Here is an 18,574-nt window from a genome sequence, read left to right on the forward strand (position 1 = left end):
TTATGTACTTTTAGCCTTAGACACCTTGGACAAAACCCAGAAAACCTAGAAGGGAATTTCTCTGATTTTGAATTTGGATTTTTGACCTCTTGGGAGGTGCTCTCCCACTACATTTATTGACTTTCGGCCTGCTGGAAAGTGCCAAAAACTACCCAAAAAATTATTCCCTTTTAGCCTTAGACTCCTTGGACAAAACCTAGAAAAACCCAGAAGGGCATTTCTCCAATTTTGACTTTGGATTTTCGGCCTCTTGGGTGGCTAAATCGACCTTTGTGTATTTCGGGCTGCCCAGAAAACACGCAGTCCCTTCCTCTGCGTGGTTGGTTGAGCTATGAATCGCTACTGGAAACTTATGCAATTTCTATGGAACAACGTCCCTAGGGCAGGCACGGATGGTCCCTCGAAGTAGAGGTTGAATCTTCCCTGTGGAAGACTCATGGCTACACAACAGGTAGACTCGCTAAGTAGCAGAGCGTACAAGAGTGAGTTTGTTTGTCAAATATTTAGAATTTCAACAAAATGAGAGCTGATCTCTCTTTATAACTCCTTGGGCCCCCCAAAGCCTCATGTGGGCCCCTCCATCCACCCATTCGATTTTCCCTCCAAGCATATTGAATGGCTAATTCAAACTCCTATGTGGGTGGTGCCCGCATTCCACTAGTAGCTAAATAAAGTTGATCTGGCCCCTAAGTCCCTAAGTCGAAAGTGTGGGACCCTCTTCCTTAGAAAAAAATGTGCAAAATTGTGTAGCAGCACCCTGTTACTAATGTGTTTGAGAAGGGACATGACAGTCCTCCCCTCCCAAATGTTGTTTGCTCTCAAGCAACCTCAAAGTTGGGTGCTCCAAAATATGCTCACCCTCCCATGTGGCATCCTCATCTAGAAAGTTCTTCTAATGTACCAAACATCGCTTGTCCTCAAGAAATGCCTGAACAAACACCCTCTCTGACTGTGGACCCCCACTATCACTGCAAACTTCACCAGGGTCCCAAATGTGCCATTGGATCGTCCCTGATCATTGTACTATCCTATAGTAAAGGAGTCCCTCGATACCAAGATCCCAAGCCAACCTGATCAACGTGAAACCCCCCTTGCTCCACTCACAATCTTGCCAGATATAGGCATTAGAACCCCTGTGTTTATCACCAATAAGTAGAGCATCCTGACGATGTAAAACTCTGCTCAAATCCTCATGACGCTGCTCTATTGAATAGTCCACTTCGTGCACTACAAGAGTAAACTCCGGAAGATGCAATCCAATCCTGGTGAAATTGAACCCTTGTCTACCCGGGCCTCCCCTGGTCTCCTTCTGTTGATCACCCTGCCACACCAATGAAGTTCCCCACACCATCAATGAATCACTAAAACCAAATGGAAGATTTGCATGACCCTCCCCTATACAAACCAGCTCACCTCTACAGGTAGTTGAACTGCTCAACCTTGTTATGCTAGAATCCCCTGCCCATCGTAGAAGGAACCTATCCTGCTGACATCGTGACACTCTGTTCAGGAATGACTGCCTAGCATGCTCGTCCCAAAACCTCCTCTCCCATAACTCTCGGCCATAATCTATGCGATGATCGAGGCTACGCTAATCTTGCCAAAGTGACTCAATGGTGCTAGTGTATATCACTCCATGGCTAGCCCAAATCCTGAGAAACAATCTACCTTGTCCTATAGTGAGGACTTCAGTGATCGCCCATGTGTCCGCCTATGAACAAGTCAGTCCACTTGTTATCCCAACCATGATCACCGAGCAATGGAGTATCCCACTAATCCATTGGATCCTTGGATCCCATAACCATACTAGAGGTCCACAAACCCCAATCCTCTCTGTCTGTCATTGTGATGTGCTGCTAGTAGTTGGGACCCCTTTGTGCCCCATCTCTGCCCCCTGTAGGTATCCAATAGGTAGGCACTAAGCATCAAGAACCTGTGCTGAAAATATCCAGTTGTTTTGTGCCTACCAAATCACCCAGCGAGATCTGTTATCCCAGCTCCTGATGATGTGCTCAGGTACTACCAGAAGCCTAGGCATCATCCTGCCAACAAGGACTATTGTCCTCTGCACCTCATGCTCCCATAACGCCTCAAGCTGTCCAATTGAAAAAGCATCATGTAACTCCCTCTCTGTCACCTCCCTATGTGTGAACTTAGGGGTGGAACACATGCTACCTCGACAATCAACCATGCCATCCCTAAGTATGTAACCGTCAACTCATGCCCCTACCAAGTGTCTCAACTGGAGAGTCTCCTCTCGGCCCATGACATGTGGTGTCTCATCCAAGTGCCTAAGGTGAGTCCCCCATGCCCCATTGCCTGAATGGAGAGTGTCAAAGTGAAACAACCAAACTCTCTACGACTGTAAGCAACACTGGAGGATGATGGGTGGGTATGTCCTAAAGAGTATGATCAAGAATCTGCAGGAATGCTCAAGAGTAATCCTATGGACGAACCTCCCTCCGCCTCGGATATGCTGATAACTCCCTCGAGGCCCTGCCTCCACTAAACATGGTGTCCCCAAATGCTCGACAATGTCCTCATCAATCCTAGGTGAGTTGCGTCCAATGGTACACCTACTATCCCTATCCATAAGTCTCCTTGGAGGCAAAGCTCCAAGATCTCATTGTGCTACACTATACACCCCCACATGCCATCGATCATCCCAGTACTCCTGGGCATGCCATTGTACACCATGGCCTACCCCTGTACACTGCTAAATACCCTCGTCTATGGCTATGCCATCCTGTACTGGCCTAGGTCTTGCATGTGTCACTATACCTGTCACTCCCTGCGTGTACTCAATGCAATGTGAGGCACTCCCACTCCACAACGCAGTCCAACATATTGTGACACACCAGCCTGCATCTCCATGTCCTTGCAGGCCCCTTTTCCTCGCTCCATAGCCCCACACACCACTAGATTCTATGGCCTAACATTGGGTCTGTATGCATCGGATTACATCCCCCTACATAACAATGGATGCTATGACATAACTCTGTGTAGTCCTGTGTATCACTGTTGTTGGGTAGTGGACGTCCCACGTAATGGTTTTTGGGGCAGAAAGACCAAAAAGTAGGATTAAATTATTGTAAAAACTCTGAAGTATGCGGACCGCGAAGTATAATAGGATTGAGTCAAAGGGTAGTCTGCCCGAAAATAAGGTAAAGAAATATAAATAGAGTCGGCCTGCACAGGGATCATGGGCCAAGGAAGGGTATAAATAGAGCGTGGCTCTATGAGGGAAAGGCAGTTCTGTTTGGAAGAAGATGAAATGTAATGGGTTTTAGAAGAAGATAGTCTAAAAGCGTCTATAAGTCCGAGTCAAGGGTTGGGGTAGTAGATAGAGGTTCTGCAGCTGTGTGCGCAGACCCCTGCAACTGAGTGCACAGGAAAGATCTGGATGTATAGAGGATAAGTGGAAATAAAGATAAGTTTCTTCTGAAATTCTGTGTTCCTTTTGAGCTGTTGCGAATCTGACTTTCATAATATCTGTTTAATTTAATCTGCTTATGGTATGAATGAATGTAAATCTGGGTTCATTTTAATGCACGAATCAGTTCTGTTGGTTAAATGTTTGCTTAAAGACCCTGTTAATTTGTAACCGCATCCTCTAATAGAATAGCGCACTAATAATAAGGATATAATCAACCTAGATCTGTGCAAATACCGAGCAGCGCGGAGCTGTAAACCAGTGCACAAAACCTCCAAACCACACCAAGACATCCCTAGGGTGCAGAAATCTGGTTCCAGCACCCTCCCTTGCTACCTCGGGTGAGACCTCAGTCCGTGCTCCGTGGGTTGTTGCCAAAAGGGCCGGTAGCTGCGGGATTTGTTTGGCTAACTAACTCTTCCGAACCTGGGTTAGGCCCATATAAGCCAACAAATGGTTCCATTACCGGGACCGGGATCTACATAAGGGGTGTCTGGTGTGAAACGCAGGGACTCTATAGAAAAGAATGTTGAAAAATCAAAAGGATCAAGGACGGTAGTAGAGCAAGGGTAACTATGGCAAACACGATTCAGTTACCAATATTCAAAGGAGCAGGAGGCAAAGACCCAGAACAATTTTGGTTTGTGCTAACATCAGTATGGAACACGCAGCAAGTCGTAAATGATAATATCAAGAAAGCCATCCTAGTCAGCGCACTGCAGGATCAAGCGCTAACATGGTACATGAAGTATTCAAGCATCAACCCAACAGCGGGGATACAAACATCCATACTGAATTAACAATGGAGTTTAGCCGGCCAAAGTCAGAAGCGCAGTTGGCTCTAGGATTCAAAGAGATCACGATGATGCGTGGTGAGACCCTGTGGGACTTGGATCAGAGGTTGAAAAGCACCATTCGCGAGGCCAACATGACCCTGACAGATGCACAACACCGTGCTTGGTTCGTCGCATCATTAACGCCATATTTGAAGTCAGCTTTGTCACAACAAAAAATCTCAACCCAGGCGGAAGTGCTGGAGGCAGCAATGTGGCTACACGAAACCTTGGTACAAGACCCAGGGTTGGGAGTTCAGCAAATCCAAGCGCAGGTCCAAAATTTGTGTTTGGAAATACAGAAGTTAAAACAGGAACAAACACCGCGTTCAGAAGTCTGGGAGGAAGTATGGTGTATAAAGTGCAGGAGCCAGGGACACGATAAAGATCACTGTCTAGTCTCGGTGAATTTTGTGGTCACTCGGGGGACCGATACCATTGTGACCAGAGGCACAGGCAGGGCCGAGCGCGATCGCCCTGCTCTGGTGCGCAATCTGTCAGGTAGGAGGAAAGCACAACACTGATAACTGTCATCTATTGCCAAAATACAACCAGACCCCCCAGCAGCTCTTTTGCAACTTTTGTAGATTGGTGGGTCACAAAGAAAGAGATTGTTGTAGCTATCGAATGCTGATGGACCAAGCACCTGCCTATAGAATGCAGACTGAGGTGTGAGGTCAGGATCCAGCCGTGGCAATGGCACGCGGTGGGTTCCCGGGACAAGGTCAAGGATGGGGCATAATGGGATTAGGAAGGGGTTGCGAGCAGCTAATATGTTACAAATATTTAGGACTAGGACATTACGCGTGGGATTATACCAATCCAACCCGAATATCATGTCCTTATTGTGAGAAATTTGATCATGAGTTGCTAGACTGCCCCATGCTGATAGCACAAATTCACGACAAGAAGGCAACGCCTCCTACAACAACGCAAAACGTGCAGATGATGAGATCCGAACCACGCGACGACAAACCCACGGTAAACATGGTAGTGTGGAGTGGTGTAGCCACAGGAGCGGTCAATAGGGAGAACAATATGGAAGCTAGGGAAAGCTTCACAGGCGTCTCTACCCGAGGTAGTAGGGATTGACCTAAGCTAGCTAGGGATCCCTCGATGTTGACTACCTTCTTAGAGACATGCATAAAACTGCTTCATGACAATAGGGTAGTTAAAGGGTTACAGGAAGCGATTAAGAGATGCGTAGGGTGGGGTGAACCTTTCACAGTCCGGAAGTTAGGAAGACACGCATCGCGGATGGGTCGGGATATGCGGTTAACAATGCAGATTGGTGACTACGAGATGGATCAGGGCATTTTGGACCTAGGTTCAGATGCAAACATATTGCCTAAACAGACTTGGGAACGCATGGGTAAGCCTACACTACAATGGTCTCCTATCCAATTGCGGATGGCCAATCAACAGAAGATCTTGCCCATGGGAAGACTGTAAGGAATTACAGTAGATATTGATGGCACAAGTACCCGGATGGATTTCGAAGTTATTGAAATCATGGATGAAAGTAGCTCGTACCTTGCATTGCTAGGGATAGACTGGGCCACTGACATGAATGGGGTTATTGACCTTAAACAGACGAAGATGATATTTTATAAGAAGTTGCTCCGTGTAGTCGTTCCACTAGATCCAACAGACGGACCGTGCTACACAGAACCTGTGCGCAACAAAGAAAAGGACGATGCATTGGATTGTATCTACAAAATTGTTGCAAATAGGCCGAAGGAGGAGCGGAGACTCTCGTGAGGCTACGCCGGCTCATGCACCAGCAATTCAGATGAAGAGGATGAGCGATGGTGAAACAGGGTGAACGAGGTAACCACGTTACACTATAATATGATGACGAAATCACTGTATTGCGTTAAAGCTCAAAACCGCGAGCTACCGATGTATGATGGGCTGACAATAGTGGATGAATTCCTGGTTAAATTCAAAAGCGTGGTACCAGAGTACCAATGGTTTGATGTGCTAAAATGGACATTGCGTGCGACACCAGCACGATGGTGGGACACCCATGAAGGGACCTTCAAAAATTGGCGAAGTTGCAGGTGCATGATGCAGATAAGATTTGGGAAGCCAGAGCTACGAATAATGGAGAAATACGATGGCTGAGATGATCTGTGCCTGCACCTGACCAAATGGACCAAAGCTTATGGTGCAGAGCCTCAACCAAAATGGGTGCACTTATTTTATCATACCCTGGATGTCATTCCACGGAACTGGTATACGGAAACAAAGCTCTGACATGGCACCGGAGAGTGGGATATCCTGTGCGAAGGGTTTCTGTCGACATTTATTTTTGAAGACCAATGGATGGATACCATGGACAACGCATTACAGCTGATAAAAATTTCCATATTCAGAACATTGCTAGAACCAGAAGAAGTCGTGCTATCAGACTGGTCGCGACAGTTGAGCCAGGCCTTAGCATGTTACAATGTACAAGAAGAAGATGATGAGGATGACCCACGTAACATCAATATACCAGAATCCTAAGGGAGTTGTGAGGTGCGCAGCCTCAAGATAGAAGATCCAGACATCATGACACCATTGAAAACAAAGCAAGTGAATATCGAAACAGAGGAAGAGCCAAAGTATTCTACACTTGGGGACTATTGGGACGACACCACAGTGGAAAAGGTCATCAGTGCACTCACTGAGGAAATTCAGATATATCACCAACAGAGTACGCCCTACCATCCGCAAGCAAATGGGACCATCGAGGCCTTCAACAAAATTTTGGAGACCGCGTTGACTAAGGTCTGTAATGTGCGACGAAATGATTGGGACTTACGCATCGTTGCTGTGCTATGGGCATACCGAACTACGTGCAAGATGTTGATAGGCTAGACATCGTTTTGCTTAGTCTATGGCAAGGAGGCCGTTATGCCTATGGAATATATTATGCCTAGTCTACGGATCGCGGCAATCACAAGTATGGCAGACCGCGAGGCATTGGAAGAAAGGCTCGCACAGCTAGAAGAATTGGAGGAGGAACGATTTCTGGCTGGATTCCATCAGCAGGTACAAAAACAACACAAGAAAGCATGGCATGATCGCCATATCAAGGTACGCACCTTCAAGGAAAATGATCTAGTATTGCTTTACGACAGTAAGTTCGAAAAATTCCCAGGTAAACTCCGCATGCACTGGTTGGGACCCTATGTCGTCAAAGAAGTTACCGATGGGGGTGTGGTTCAGCTGACTAAACTCAATGGAGACCCCTTCCCTGGCAGAGTGAATGGCAGTTGCCTAAATCTCTACACGGGCAAGCCGACTGCCTGACTAGCTGAAGAGAGGATAGTATCACCACTCCACCCAGTTGGAAGAGAGCGTGGGATGATAAAGCAGCCTGGGGGACAGATGCACAAGTACTATGGTGCGTGTACATTTGACCAAACACAAGGATCGTGGTTGCGCGAAAAGGATCACGCAGATGCGCTGATAAAAGGAATGATGACCGTTGATATCACTATTCATGACAAGATGTCTACATTATGGCAAAAGGGAGCAAGCAGCGGGCAATTAAGAGAAACAGTGCAAGCCAGATATGAAATGAGCTGCCCAGATTTTACACGAGCAGTTTACACGCGCTGGAATAGGCGGTAAGCAGGGAATTTGAAATTCGCATGGCTTATAAATCACCGAGGGCGGCCTACACTTCGGAAACACATATGAAGTTGTTCATTGTCTTTGCACAAGGCATGCGTCTGACGGTAGTGATCTGGCCGATGGAGAAGCAGGACTCTCTAAGGAGTATGGTGTTGACCACTACGGGCATCCCACAGGCTATAGCATCACTGGTAGGGGATGTACTGGAAAAGAGGGAACACGAAGCAGAATTGGTCCGGATGCCATCGCCTCACCCAGGGATAGGTCGACACACTATGATAGAACAACGAAAGGATGGAGAGACGACGACCATAGGTAGATATGCAATTAATAAGTCGTCTCTGATGTCCCTCAAAGATTGGGATCTTGCGGACAACAGCTAGGGTCTTGCAAAATTGCAACACAAGCTGCAGTAGATGGTGTGAAGAGAAGATACGAAGGTCGAAAGTGGCTATGGTGGTACCAGGAGGTCCCGTATGCGACTCCCCCGCTCGTGTTAAAATCCTATGAGGGGGTGTTCTGTGTTAACCAAGCAGAGCAGAATGAGCATCATCGGTTGCGAGACGTGGTAGAAACACTGAAGCAGGAGCCAGATGAAGCGTTGCAAGAGACAATGAAGGAGCAGCAGGATGACAAGCGCCACTCAAAGGAGGGTGAACTGTGAAGCCAAGGCAGAGCATCTAGCCGCATCAGCGAGTGACTCGAAACGAGTCATGATGATTGTGTTGGGGGACTGTTGGGTAGCGAAGGTCCCACGTAATGGTTTTTGGGGTAGAAAGACCAAAAAGTAGGATTAAATTATTGTAAAAACTCCGAAGTATGCGGAGCGTGAAGTATAATAGGATTGAGTCAAAGGGTAGCCCGCCCAAAAATAATGTAAAGAAATATAAATAGAGTCGGCCCATGCAGGGATTGCGGGCCAAGGAAGGGTATAAATAGAGTGTGGCTCTATGAGGGAAAGGCAGTTCTGTTTGGAAGAAGATGAAATGTAATGGGTTTTAGAAGAAGATAGTCTGAAAGCGTCTGTAAGTCTGAGTCAAGGGTTGGGGTAGTAGATAGAGGCTCTGCAGCTGTGTGTGCAGAGGCCTGGAAAGTCCGCAGCTATGTGCGTGGACCCCTGCAGCTGAGTGAGCAGGAAAGATCTGGATGTATTGAGGATAAGTGGAAATAAAGATAAGTTTCTTCTGAAATTTTGTGTTCCTTCTGAGCTGTCGCGAATCTGAATTTCATAATATCTGTTTAATTTAATCTGCTTATGGTATGAATGAATGTAAATCTGGGTTCATTTTAATGCATGAATCAGTTGTGTTGGTTAAATGTTTGCTTAAAGACCCTGTTAATTTGTAACCGCATCCTCCAATAGAATAGTGCACTAATAAGAAAGATATAATCAACCTAGATCTGTGCAAATACCGAGCAGCGCGGAGCTGTAAACCAATGCGTGAAACCTCCAGACCACACCAAGACATCCCTAGGGTGCGGAAACCTGGTTCCAGCACCCTCCCCTGCTACCTCGGGTGAGACCTCAGTCCGCACTCCGCGGGCTATTGCCGAAAGGGCCGGTAGCTGTGGGATTTTTTTGGCTAACTAACTCTTCTGAACCTAGGTCAGGCCCATATAAGCCAACATCTGCCCACTGTTGTACCACCCTGTAACATATAGTATCCTGCATGGGCCAAAATATAGACCTCTCTGCTAGTACACCCTCCATGATGTGGGCTACATCCCCCCATCTTCTCTGAAAGACCTAGGCGGCCCGACTCCCCACATGCTAACAGAAATGACACTACTGCACCTATTGTCAATAGTCCCATATGTTAGTAAGAGAGCACTCTCTCCATACAATGCCCTATCTAATAGCCTGTCGACGCCACCTCCTCCTACCAACTCTTATTAGAGTAATCTAGTCACCTTGTGGCTCTATGCACCATCAATATGCCAAGACAACTCATGAAATCTATCTGGTCACCTGTTAAGCCATCCTGTCAGTAGTGTTGACTTGGGCTCTGATGGAGATCTGAAAATGTGGGTGCACTCAAGCATGAAACCCATCTCGTAGCTACTACCATCACCTACTAGCTTTATGATGTGATGGAAAATCCCACCTGGATCCCAAAAATAATCCTACCTTCGAGTCCTTCTGGTAATCCATGGCCACTATTAACATGTGGCCATGGATGTATCCAACAACCTAACCTTCACCATCGAGTACCAGCTCAGTACCTCTTGCCATCCAATCCCAAACGAGAGATCGAATGTGTAATCCTTTATGGAAGGAACAAGCCCTTCAAGCTGATGTGGTATCATGCTCAGCTTAGTCCTGCTAACTTATCCACCCCCTTGGGTATGTCTAGACAAATCAGCCTCCTGCAATTCAATGCATAAGGGTGGGTTGATAACGCTATAGACCCCACTAGTGGGCCTCTGAAGTGAATTGTGTTGAAAACCCAACGCATGACCTCTATGCTGCCCCTCATCAATGGCTAGCCCAAGGGATGGTTGAACATCCTACTCCATCACGGGCTCGACATGAGCCTTCAACTGCTCCTCCATAGACAACCCAATATGCACGATATGCTCACCAGTGAGTTGTAGGCGACTATCGTTTCGCAACTCCGTCATAGATCTTGAGGCCTCTGTATCTATTGGCTCCTCAACAATAGTGGAGTTGTCTTCCGACACCTCACCAACTTATGGTGCATTGTTATCACCTGAGAAATCGGTCACAACCCCAAATACCTCATCAATGGATGATGCCTCATTAATGGGTGTATGCTCAACTATCTCTTTGCCAACCATGGCCCCTTCGACTACTCTTTCAATTTTTTTCTTAATACTTCTCATCATCCCTGCAAAATCCCACTGAATCTCCATTGGTTTGTGCATACCCCTCAGTTCACAAAATTCCCAAAAAGAGAGGGATGCCTGAATGCCATGACCCAATGATTGGTATGCCCTCCAGTTTTCCCCCAATAACTCCACATTTGTTGCAATCATGTTCGGATTCCAAATTGAGGAATGAATCAATTTCCTCCCCACATCAATCATCATCTGTTGTATCCTCACCACCTCATTCCAGGTGACCACCATGTTGTTTGATTCAAATCTTTCCCACAGGCTGAGCCAAGGTTATGGCTCTAATACCACTGTCATGTTCCTAAACAGGAATTTAAGTGATAAACCAATTAAACAAACAGTGCAACAGTGGAAAATTAAAAACTTTTAGGAAACATCCATGAAACACTGTAATACTAGAACTGTTGAGCTATATATTATGAAATATGAGGGCATGAGTACAATATATAAATGGAGTAGTGCACCTGGGCTTGTCACAAGGATAAGCTGGACCAAACCCGGGTGGTAGAATAGTTGGAAAGATGGCTATTCATCTGTTTCTCTACTATGCTCTGCATTGTCTTAATAAACTCCTGATCTACTAACTTCTGCATGCTGGAAAGTGCCCAAAACCTAACCAGAAAATTCTGTCCTTTTAGCCTTAGACTCCTTGGACAAAACCTATAAAAACCCAGAAGGGAATTTCTCTGATTTTGACTTTGGATTTTCGGCCTCTTTGGAGCTGCTCTCCAGCTACATCTATTGACTTTTGGTCTGTTGGAAAGTGCCCAAAAACTGCCCAGAAAATTCTGTTGTTTAGTCTTAGACTCCTTGCACAAAACCCAGAAAAACCCAGAAGGGAATTTCTTTGATTTTGACTTCAGATTTTTGGCCTCTTGGGCGCTGCTCTCCGACTACATCTCCTGACTTTCGGTCTGTTAGAAAGTGCCCAAAAACTACCTAGAAAAATCTATCTTTCTAGCCTTAGATGCCTTGGACAAAACCCAAAAAAACCCAGAAGGGGATTTCTCTAATTTTGACTTTGGATTTTCGGCCTCTTGGGAGCTGCTCTCCGGCTACATTTGCTGATTTTCAGCCTGTTGGAAAGTGCCCAAAAACTACCCAAAAAATTATGCCCTTTTAGCCTTAGACCCCTTGGACAAAACCCAAAAGGGAATTTCTATTATTTTGACTTTGGATTTTCGGCCTCTTCGGTGGCAAAATCAACCTCTGCGTATTTTTGGCTAACTAGAAAACACACAGTCCCTTCCTCTGTGTGGCTGGATGAGCTGTGAATTGTTGCTGGAAACTCCTGCAATTTCTGTGGAACAGCCTCCCTAGGGCGGGCACGGATGGTCCCTCGAAGTAGAGGTTGAATCTTCCTTGTGGAAGACTTGTGGCTAAACAACTGGTAGACTCGCTAAGTAGGACAGCGTACAAGAGTGAGTTTGTTTGTCAAATATTTAGGATTCGAACAAAATGAGATTTGATCTCTCTTTATAACTCCTTGGGCCCCCTTAGCCTCATGTGGGCCCCTCCATCCATCCATTCGATTTTCCCTCCAAGCATATCGAATGGCTAATTCAAACTCCTATGTGGGTGGTGCCCGCATTCCACTAGCAGCTAAATAAAGTCGATCTGGCCCCTAAGTCCCTAAGTCGAAAGTGTGGGACCCTCTTCCTTAGTAAAAAATGTGCAAAATTGTGTAGCAACACCCTGTTACTAATGTGTTTGAGAAGGGACATGACAAATATTTTCCTTATAGATCATCTCAATCCTTTGGTGTTTTATAACACATTTGTTCAACAACCTATTGGTCTCTACCAATGATCAGTAAACTAGCATGAATATCCCATTAGTACAATTTTTCATAATGGATCTGATAAAATTACTAAAATATTTATTGTTAATGTTTACTTAGATCTTAGATTCTTTAATTAGTGGATTTTTCTGCTTAATTAATTAAATTAGTTAAAATACAAGAAATAGAAAACATAAATAAATACAAACACCATCAAAATAGACACAAATATTTTCCGTCAGAAATCCTTCTAAGAGAAAAAAATAAATACAAACACCATCCAAAAAAACACAATTATTTTCCCTAGGAAACCTTTCTGATAGAAAACACAGCTCAAAGGCGAGGTTGCTCTACTCTCTTTTCTCTAGTATGGAATATTTGCAAGTACAAATAGGAAGGTACTCTCTATAAAGTTACTTGAGACCTTTGGCCCATATGACTACTACAAAATCCTAACCCCCTCATTTTTTCTCTCTTTCTTCCCAATTTCTCTGCTCAATATGGAACAAAATAAAATAACATAGAATGGAAACCCTATTCCTAGTGTCCTAGTATAAAAAATAACTTTATAGAAAATTGGGGTTAAGGTTTGACTCTCTCAGCCAAAGTTGAAAGTTTGAACCTTCTATATTTTTGTTCATTTTCCACATGTGGATAGCCCCATATGCATGAGTAACAAGGGATGACATGGCATCTACTCAAACCATGGTGGTGAAACATTGTAGGTCAACTTGTAAGAGGCATAACTTTTTCATTAAACTCTGATTAATGTGATTCTCGCAACATTGGAAATGAACTGAGTATAGTACAAAACCAAGAGGTATAGCATAAGAAAGAGTTTTTTTATAAGAAGAAACAATATTTAAGGCCATTTTAGACCCCATTTCTCCAAATTGGAGCCCATTATTAAAAATGACCCTATAAGATAACTCCTCCAACCTTTCCACTCTAAAAGTATGGAGATATAAAACATATGATATAATGATCCAATATGGATCATACCTCCCCATTTTCAAAGGATTTTCATCTCCAAAATATTTACTGAATGACACGAGGAAATGTTTCCTCTACCTTCTTCCTAGAGTACCATTTTTCCTTGCTTCGAATTTGTGCTTTTAACACAATCTACCAAAGGCCATGCTCCCTCATCTTGTAAGTTTTCCAACTTTGTTTGAGCATCTAGTGTTAATTTCTATATGGAAAGTGGGAACTTCCCCTCCTCCTAATCCAACATAAAAATCTCATAGAGTTTGAGATTCTCTACATTCACCATTAGGTAAATGTACATGTATGGGGGTAGATTGAGTCTGTAGGCATTATCTCCCACCTTTTCCAATATCTTGAAAGGACATGTATGGGGCTAGATTGAGTCTGTAGGCATTATCTCCCACCTTTTCCAATATCTTGAAAGGACCATACCATAAAGCCTTGATATCTTTTCTCGGACCATGTAGTCTTTCCTTATTAATTTTTTTGTCTCTCACTCTAAATGACTTCTCTGGTATGTGTTGATCATGCCTAGTCTTGTGACCCACTCCCAAGATATGCTCCTCCAAGGTAATGAAGTGCTTTTCATTTCACACTAATATTTTCATGCCATGAGTGTCCTCTCCATCTTCAGGTACAACATTTGTTGAGAAAATCTCCACAATTACAGGTAACATGGCTTCAAAGAGGGCTGCATCAAAGGATACTATTCAAAGTAGTAGTACTAGGGATGCAGTTGAGTAGGTATCAATGAGTTTTCCAGTTTATGTAGACACTCAATTGTTCATTGAGAAGGGCATGAGGTTAACATGGCAGGAACTCTTTGCAGGAGACTTCAAGGAAGATATAGAAGATCGATATGTGTATGTCAATTTCCACTGGTCAATCTTACATAAGGTTGCATGTAGGTATCCCGCATTCCCATGTGCAGACATCATCCACTGGATTTTCTCACACAAATATCTTGAGACTATGACATTGAGCAGTGCCAATGGAATGCAACTTTCTACCTTCAGGAAAAAAAACTATCATCATATGTATCACTTACCATAGCCAGTGAACTGTATGGATCCACTTTTATATATCCCCAACAACAATGTGAACACTAGAGACATCATGAAGCGTTGGGTGAAAGAGTCGGCAAAGTTTAGGTTGACACCCAATAAGGTCTACAAGACTAAGTCACTCAGAAAAGCCTACCAACTCTTAATCATCTTTGCATGTCGCTTGTATGGTCAAGAGAGCATGGAGACCTTTCTACAGAATTGGGTGGTTATGTTGGATCAATTGGAAAATGAAGAAAGGTCATTCAACTGATCGGATATGTTGGATATTTAGCTTAAAGTACATGTGATTAATTCTTGAAATCTGCCCAAAGATGAGCAAGCGAGATTCTATATGTCCGCATATCTTCTTGATGCAATATGTGCCCAACATCAATTTCTTGGCATGGGTTGGACATGGGCACCATCAGAGAATGCTGTGAACATTAATTGCAAGTTTCTTTTTGAGTGTGGCTCTCGAGGAGTCATGGTGAGGCTATCTGACCATTTCATCATCTCGATTTACAAGTTGATCTTTGAGCTGGATCCACCTTGCATGTCCCAAGAAGCGATGCATGCATTACTTAACATTGCAGATTGCTATGCCTTAGCTGGTGGCACCTTCATTAGGATATTTGGCTGAGAGAAACCTCCACATGTGCTACCAAGGTTTTCCATGAATAAGTTGCTCATTTAAGAGGCTTCATATCACATCTCCACAGGATTATCAACAGGACTGCACACGAGGAAGAAGGCACCATGGCCTGCTCTTCCTTTGCGGATTGGATTGTACGAGATCTAGAGCTTAAAGGATGCGGATGTCGAGGCCAAGGACTTAGAGAAGTTTTAGTTTGGCATCAAGGACTACAATCCATATGATCCACATTGTATATGCAAGAACCACTGTGCAAAGGTGTATTATCCATGGATCCATGGGACATTTCATTGGGTAGAGGAAGATCCTTGGAGGTATTGTTACAACTCCTCTAAGCTCAATGAGCCAGTCAACATGGACATAGAATGAAAACCTACTCTGCAGGCAGTAGCACCATGTGATGTAGCAAGAACAACAACAATTAGCAGCAAACTGATGTAGGACAAAGGCAAGAGGAATATTTTTGAGAACCCAGAGATTGAGAAAAGCTACAAGTTTAGAGAAGATCCTCTCGTTGAGAGAGTAGCTTTGGAAGTGGAGGCAAAGAGGCAACAACGTGTAAAGAGAGTAGAACAGAGAAAGAGAGAGAAGCAAAGGTTGGAGGATGCAGAGAGGAAGTTACAGGAAACATAGAAGAAGTTGAAAGAAGAGTATGAGATAAGGAGGAGAGAAAGGGAAGAGAAGCAGAGATAGGAACAAGAAAAAAGGAAAGGCGCAATGACAGAAAAAACTGTGCCTATACAAGCTGAGGAGTCAGAGGAGCCAACATATGAAGAAAAGGGTGAGCAAGTGAAAGTTCGGGAACTTTCTCAACAAATTGAGTAAATGGTTGAAGCAACAAACATGGAGTTGGATTAGGAGCCATAGGACCAAGACACCGACCTCATGCTGAGAACATCCGAGGTCACCCCTCAGTATCCACCACCTCCAAAATCAGAACCAGTCCCGAGAAAGCAAGGAGAGGTTGTTCTCCTTGATGATGATCCGGTGATGGATGTGTACAACCTGTCATTTGATGAGTCACAACAAAGGATTGTATAGGTGCGAAGGAAGCATCTCGCAGATGATCACGCGTCACCTACACATATAGAGGTAAGCATGATTGTGTCATATGTTAGAAGACATCCAGCTTCCATGGCCAATTTATCTAAGGCTTATGAAGAAGCGATGAGCTCAATTGTCAAGTTCTTGTTAGCAGAGAATGATCAGATGGAAAAGCAATTGCAAGAGGCCAGGCAGAGGACAAAATAATCCACAAAATCCACTATGGAAGAAATGAGAAAAGTGATACTTGCTGAAGTATTGACTCTTGAGACCACCATGCGTAAACTGTATGACGCATTTGTCACCGTGCACAAAGTAGTTGTCCATTTGTATGGTTTGCAGCAGAGGTGCATGAATATTTCCCTTGAACTCTCAAAGACATACACACTGCTATTGCTCATGTAAATGAATGGACAATGAGGTATAAGGGAGCCCCGCTTTACTTGCAGAAGATAATGAAGCCACAAACAGAGCTAGACAAAGCACGGATTCAGATGTTGATCCATAACTATGAGTAGCTCCCTCTGCTCATCACTAGAATTGAGGCTTCCTATTCATGGTTGTTCAAGAGTTTGGATATCATGGTGACGACACATCGGATCCCTTCAATCGGTTGCCTCACTCAAGCCATTAAGAAGAACCAAGTCCTACTGGAGGTCGACAGGTACATGGAGCAGTTTATGCGAGAGGCCACCACCAATGACTTGCGACTGAGCGCAGAAAACATGCAGAAGTACATCGGTGGTCCAACCACACTCATAACAATGTTGTGCATGCTTCAAGATTAGTTGGACAAAGGTTCCAGAACCATATACCTAAAAGCCATGGAGGAAAGAGACTATTTCTAGAAAGACATCACCAAATAGTATGGGGACACCATAGCACAGTACCAAGCTTGGTATCAGTTCTTCACTGAAGACCATCAAGAGGATGTTACGGAGTTGGTCTTTCCACAAGCTTCCGAGTGATTATTTTTGTCTTGTTAGGCTGACTTAAGCCTATTTTGTCCCACATGGGTATATGTGGAAATTGTATTATTATTTGTAAATATATTGTAAGTGAAATTCCAAGTGTCATTAGTAGAATGTGGACAGTCACTATGTAATGTAAAGAGTTATTTGTAAAGGATTTGAAGAGTCAAAGGGGAATGTCAAGGGTCACCCCACCCTTTATTATATATAGAACCTCATAACTCATAGTACAAGATTTTGAGAGCCAAACTTTTGGCTAGGCTTAGGCTTAGAGAAGGCTTGGGAGTATTATGATGAACCTTGGCTTCTCCACAACGTAGAGAAAGTATACTTCTTTGGAGGAGTAGGTGGTGTTGACTGTAATGTTCCACTATTGGGGCTAGTGGTTGCCAATGGTGTATGCATGGATGGAACTTTCACTTAGTAATAATATAACTGAGCCAACACATTTTCATGCATATGTTGCTATTGTAGTTGGACTATTCCATTTGCTTTAGAAATGTATGTTGTTTAACTTACGCATTTTCTTATGAACTATTTTGTTTGCAATTGTATGAATCTAGTTGAAGACATGTTTTCGGATTAACTTGTTGCTTTGGTTTGTGGACTATTCTGCTTTCCATCTTGTGATGTCATTCCGCTCGTTTGTTCCTTTTAGGCTGCGTACTATTACAAGCTTCTAAGGTGCACACTTCCTTTCCCCTTCATGTGTTAGAACCCCCATCCATCTCACTTGACTCAATGCAAGGTCACAAACTTGCTTCCGACCAAATTCATCATACTTATCTCTGCACGCTATTGCGTTCAGGGCACTACATTACCACCTACTGCTGGGACTCTTACTCCAAAACGGTCTGAGATCTAGTTGGGACTTATTACGAGGGAGATCCCCATGACATGTTGACAGGTCCAACACCGTCAACACAACCTTGGTAAAAAATCCATGTAATAAAGTTAATAAAGGAAAAAATATAAAACCAAGGTCATGGGACACGTATTCCAAGATGAATGTTGGGCAAAACATCCTACTAGGTGTTCATTTAAGTTATTATGGCTAAAGGAAATTGGAAAAGGCAAAGGCTTTGGAAAGGCATGAAGCATTAATTGAAATTTTATTTATGAAAATAAAGGAAATTAGGAGAAAATGAATGTGAAAGGTCACAGGTTGCATGTGAGGAGTAAAATGAAGGAAAATAATGGAAATTGAAGAAAATAGAGGCCTCATTAATAAAAAAGCTTTCGAGGATCAGTTGGAACCTTTTTTCAGTTTAGCTTTAGAGATTTTTTTCTATACCTCTCTCTCACACTCTTGGACACTTAGAGCATTCTAGGACCACTCTAGCAT

The sequence above is a fragment of the Pinus tabuliformis genome, chromosome 3_1, assembly GCF_031772625.1.
Source record: "Pinus tabuliformis cultivar Carrire ecotype Pingquan chromosome 3_1, CPIR1, whole genome shotgun sequence".
Lineage (NCBI taxonomy): Eukaryota > Viridiplantae > Streptophyta > Pinopsida > Pinales > Pinaceae > Pinus > Pinus tabuliformis.